We start from the raw sequence: 6,296 nt of genomic DNA, 5'->3' as shown, positions 1-6,296 counted from the left end.
TGTACCATGATTTGTGGGTATCCAGGTAAGCAAAGCTGGGCTGTTTTTCATGTTTAAAATGACTTAGTTGCTCCAAAACACTGGGGGCTGAGTCTTCAACACAAATACACTGCTGGACTCGCGTTGGGATATGTCCACATCTGTACGGCTGGAACACAGTGCAGATCATGAGAATATTTAGAAATGTGAGGTGCATGCTACAGCAGGCCCAAAAGAAAGTGCTGAGCCTTAGCCCCACAGGCTCCAATTTTAGTGGGGCATAAGTTTAAGAAATGAGCCACTTGCAACTGTGTGCTGCTTTCCAAACGCAGCTGTGTGGGTGCCATGCTAGCATCAGGAATTTCTCTCTGATTTTCTCTGTAATTTTCAGAAGGAAGAACAAGTTTGGGGATTTCGGCTTGCTTTCAAAGACTGTAGGATTTTCTATCTTGCTTTTCGTGAGCTCTCGTCTTATTAGACCAGTTTTTTTATTGAGCAAGTTTCGATTATATGTATAACCATAAAGGCTTCTTGGTCTTAAACAGTTTATGACATTAAGAGCACATATCTTCTGATATGCCCTGAAACAACCTTATTTCTGTATTACACAATTGAAATGTACTGGCAGATCTGTTGTAAGTTAAATACCTTTTTTTTAATCTGATGAGTTGAGAATGCATCTTTATCACTTAAGCACTTTCCTGTAGAAGTAATATAATTAGAGGAGACCACGCAGCCTGCAATCAACGACTTGAATTCACCTGCTCTAGGCGTCAGACAATTTTGTGTGTCTTGGATGCAAAACCTGTGTAACTTGTCCTGTGTTCTCATGTTATTATAGTTGCTAGTGCCCTTAATCTAAACAGGTTACTGAATTAGAACCCCTTCTTAGTTTTTGAAGCAATTAAATAATTACATTCCCATCATGAGCTAAGCAGTGACCTTTCCATCACTGTGATCTACGTGAGGGACTGCATTGCAGTAGTTCAACACCCATATGTGGTTCTTCTGATGTATATATAGAACCTTGCAAAAGTATGCAGAACTGCGTAAAGTTTTCATATTCGTACTTTGAAGTAATTATATTATCTACAACCTACTGCACACATTCAAAGCAAAAAAAAAAAGATTATATGTAATAAAAATAGAACTGCCTTTAATGCACAAATATTCAAACCCTTTGCTGTGGAAAACAATTCAGGTGCATACAATTACCTTAATGGCCACACAATGAGTTTTGGCCCTTTCTGTGTGCAATTATAGCAGGCCTCATGATTTCAGAATAAACACACCTCTGATGTTCATAAAAATCTCTACATACGAGAGAGAAAGTATGTGACATCAGCAGTTCACATGCTGCAGCTGTGTAGATACATTTCAGTATTTTAAGAAAGCAGTTTTTTTCAGCTTATCGTGCTTGTTTTGTTACTAAGAGCTCACCCAGATGTTTTTTTTTAAGTAGAGGTTTCTCTTCCAGATGAACACTCAATTAAACAACTGAACCCTGAATAGGCCTCATCACAAGTTGAATTTGAACTAGTTAATTGTTTTCTGTTTCTTAACATGTACAGTAGGTGGCTGCCTTTTAAGTATGGTGTAAAAAGTTGGAGTTCGAAAATAAAAACAATGTTGTCCTAAAGAACTCCATTGAATCTACTTCAAGTTACTACCTAGTGTAATGATATGCCTCATGTTTTCAGACCAAAATACACTTCTCAGTTTTCAATAGGGTCCTTTTGTCATACTGCCAGGGTCTTTCTTGAAATAGTCTGCTGGATTAACGTTTAACATTTGAATATTAGCTTCAAAACCTTTAATATTTTTTCATTTTTTTCCATTCATGCCAATAACCCTGGGTTTGTTTAAGTCCTCCTCTCTGGATTTTCAATGCACTGGGCATGCTTCCATAAAAAGCTGCTGCACATGAACCCCTGCAAATCAGTCGAGCCACAGAGGAAACCCGTTTCCAGAAAGCCTGCCATGTCGGCCTCTGATTTTCCCACTGTGTTGACACAGCAGAGCAAGAAGATGATCCAAGAAATCTATTCAAATATGGACAGGTGCCGACCTAGCGTCTCCAAACGCACACCTGAAAGCATATTGAATTAAATACAAACAGGAAGAGTACACAGAAAGGAAAATACAAGCCAAGCGTCAGAAAGAGGAGGAACGGTTATGAAAATCAGTGGTTTCCAAGAAAAGAGATGAACTGCACTGACCCGACAGCCTCCTGTGACAGCTCACTGGGGATAGGTGAGAAACTCCAATGCCAAGCCAAGCGCCTGCAAGCCAGTGTCCCAGCCACTGCAGGGCAGGGGCGTAGCCAGAGAGGGGGGCACAGGGTGGCACTTGCCACTCCAGATGCCACCCCATTTTAGGTGTAACCTAAAATACCTTATTGTCTCAATTTAACCAGCAAAAAACAAAGGTAAATGTAGGAAACAATTATAAAGCGTCTTAAACATTTTAAGAGCGTCCATGTAGCCTGTATTTTAGATGGTCGGTGTCGGACCGCTGGACTGTGGTGGATCATGCAGCTCAGTGAAAGCTGCCCAGGATGTTGGCTTTAGCTTGTGTGTCAGCTGCGCTTTGTCTCCCAGTGTAACCCAGGGCTTACCAGAGTGGCTGGTGCCGAGAAGAAGTGTAGTACATCCTATTTTAGGAGGCAAACTATCATTTAAAAATGCCACCCCCCATAGGTGTCCCTGCCACCCCAAATATACAATCCTGGCTACCCCACTGTTGCACGGGCGTTTATTTCACTTTGAGCTTTCAGTTCTCCGACTGGCTCATCTGGACGTGGTCCATATCCTTCTCGGGTCTTCTAAAGTTTGGAGCACACACTTGGCTTAAATTCAAGCTCCTAGAAAATGTCGCTGGGCCTTTAATTAAAGCACTGGGCCAGGGCTACTCAGTCCACAGCCCCTTCAATGAACTCCATTAGCAAAGTTTGCTATAGCCAGCTCCTTATTGTTATTAAGTTGATAGTCAGCAGGATCAATAGAGCAATTAAACAGCTGGATGCAGCACTGGAGTCCATCCCCAACCCCCAGCCTCTCCAGAGGCTTAAGACACTTATAACCAAGGCCTCTGCTCTGCGTCTTGATCTTTCCATCACCTGCTACTACACCTGCATTGCTTAAGTGGCATCACCTGATTGGAATATGACCTTATTCATCCAGCACAGCGCCTTTGTGGTGGTTATATACTGTACACTATAATAACCTTGACAATTTTATAAAATCATTTTTTCCTAAAGCTGCAATAGGTGCCTTAATATTCATGATGACCTTAACCTAAGCCCAACACAGGCTCTGACCTGTGCTCTGATGAATGTTATGTGTGGTCATGAATATTTATGTGCCAGCTATGTCTTTTAAAACAACTGTCATACAGGGTTAACCCCTTTAAACATCAACATCTGCATTGAAGAGAACCAACAGTACAGGTCTAATATCAGTGCTGACAGTTCCTTAAACGCCAGCTTTTATTAGAAAGGGTCGTGTAAAACATGTTAGATTTGGCAGCAAGACAAAATTGGGATTAACCAGTCTGAAATAAAATGTAATAAGTAATTTTTTAATCTGTCCTCTACGTGGACATACCACAAGATGAAGCACTCCTGCACTGACTCAGATCTTAGCCTCTCTCGGGCACTTGTCAAAAGCTGTTGAACTCTTCCACCTGTTTAGTCTTTGATATCCATTCTGCTTGTGGCACTTGATTGTCAAGCACCTGCAATGCATTTGGGGGTGGCGGACATGACTTTTTTACAGTCCAGGTGTGTCTTTCCACAACACCAGCCTTTGAAGTTAAGTTGTGATATGAAGGGTAGCAATGAGAGGGGAAGGTGCACTTTTCTTCTTCATCACCATGACAGGAACATTCTCAAACATTGTGGATTCAGAGTTCACATTTGCTTCATTTTGTATCCTCATTGTTCCCCAAATATGCACCATTAAGCTTTTTGCCTTACGGTTATTGAAAAAACAATTTCTACTGAAAAAACAGGAGCAATTGCCCTGGGAGAATATTCACTTGAAGTCTATGACAAATGTGTCGGGTTCGGTACAGAGGTAACTCACATGATCATGCTGTTAGAGGGCCGAAGACTTCTCCCTCGGAAAGCTTGGGTGTTCATATGTTAGTATAGTATATGTTTTCTTCAGTATTTTATGTTACTTTTGCAGAGTTCTAACTGCAATTTTGAAGGACTTCTAAAATGCAATTGCAGCTGTTTTGAAAGCTATATTCTAGTGTCTTATAAGACGGTGTCTGGCTGGTATCCCAGCAGTCCCTGGCATATATGGTCTCAGTTATGAGTTATCAGTTAGGTGGTTTATGCAACAACTGATTTATTAGTTTGTGCATTATACTGTAATTGTTCACAGAAATGTTTATCTAATTAACACACTAACAAGCCAGCAGCTATATCACCCTGCAGCTCTCAACTGGCTATTCACTGAAGCTAAGCAGGGTTAAGCCTGGTTAGTACCCAGACAGGAGACCTCCTGGGAAGCTATTGCTGCTGGAGGTGGTGTTAGTGGCACACAGAAAAAAACAAACTTGGATAACAGTAAGCTTTTTCTGGGTACTCACTACTGAAAACTGGATGTCGGGTGTATAAACTATGACAACATGCTCTAGCGCATAAACAATTTGAGGTTTCCACATCACACAAAGTAATATAAACAAAACAAATAACCATATAACTGCACAGAGCTCTAGGGGGGACTGATCAAGCAGGTGAAAATGATTAATGCATTACAAGAGAAAAAAACATCTTCTGTGTTAGTCCCAATGAGCAGCCCTGGGTTTCCAAATCAAACAAACATGTGCCAATGCCACTCCAGTTCTGAGGAATATAAACAAATGACTTATCTGCAGGCCTGTGAGAACCTTCCTTTTCCTTTGCCTTTAAACCTCACACACGTCAGCGCTGTTCTGTTTTATCCCATTTTCACCTGTTTGTTTAGATACAGCCTGGATCACGCACACAGCAAACACTAACATTCGAAGCTCCTGTTTCCCAGACAAAATGGCTTCCCACACCTACCTGTCTGTTAACCGCCCAATTAGCTTGTCAGAGGGTTTAACCAGACCCAGCTGATACTATAGTTCTTCTCTTGCTCTGTGCAACTCAAGGTTGTCCAGTCTTGGTCCTGGAGGGCCGTGTCTCTGGGTTTTCATTCCTCAGGTCATAACAAAATAAACCAGCTGGTTACTGTCTTAACTGGACTACTTTAACAGCTTCTCTCAGCTCTTCGGGTGCTTCTGCTTTGAAGAGACCAGGAAAACCTGCAGAGACACTGGCCCTCCAGAAGCAGGACTAAAATCAGGACCAGACAGCCTTGTTTTCAACAGGTGTCGGTGTGAACGACAACAGGACAAAATCCACTCAGCCAGTGTTTCCCAGTCCTGATCCTGAGATATCAATGTGTCTTCTGGTTTTCTTTCCAAACCTTTGCTAGTTTCAATCCTTAATCCTTTAAAATGAACTTTTGGATTGTACTTTTAAAACTGTGTCAGTCCTTAAATATCTGAACAAGGCTTACTTATTAATAATAATAATAATAATAATAATAATAATAATAATAATAATAATAATAATAACAATAATAATAAACTTTATTTTATATAGTGCCTTTAAAGGTGGCTTCTCAAAGCGCTTTACAGGATGAGAATAACAATAAATAAGAAGACTACAACAATAAATAAGAAGATTTACAAGATAAGACACAATTACAATTACAACAATAACAATAGAGGTGGTACTAAGAAGAGCAGAGGGGTGAAGAATGGAACCAGTTAAGTAAAGGCTTTTCTGAAGAAGAAGGTTTTTAGTCTGGATTTGAATGAGTTTAGAGAAGGTGACTCTCGGATATCCTTGGGCAAAGAGTTCCAGAGCTTGGGGGCATAGCAGGAGAAGGCCCTGTCGCCCATACAATGTAGACGGGCTTGGGGGACAGTAAGGAGGGCAGAATTTGAAAAGCGGAGGTTGCGAGGTGGGGAGAAGGGCAATAAAAGTTCAGACAGGTATTGAGGTGCCAAGCCATGTAAAGCCTTATAGGTGAGCATGAGGATTTTAAAGTTTACGCGGAATTTTACCAGAAGCCAGTGCAAGGACTCCAGGATAGGAGTAATGTGAACACTTGCACTAGACCTGGTCAGGATTCTGGCTGCTGAATTTTGGACATACTGCAGTTTGTTCAGAGTAGATTTAGATACCCCAGGGAGTAGAGCATTGCAGTAGTCAATTTGATAGAATACAAATATGTTGATGAGCTTTTCAGCCACAGTTAATGATAGCATAGGGC

The sequence above is a fragment of the Lepisosteus platostomus genome, chromosome 7, assembly GCF_059453375.1.
Source record: "Lepisosteus platostomus isolate fLepPlt1 chromosome 7, fLepPlt1.hap1, whole genome shotgun sequence".
Taxonomy (NCBI): Eukaryota; Metazoa; Chordata; class Actinopteri; order Semionotiformes; family Lepisosteidae; genus Lepisosteus; species Lepisosteus platostomus.
The sequence above is the reverse complement of the archived record's forward strand: the minus strand, read 5'-3'. Positions refer to the sequence as shown.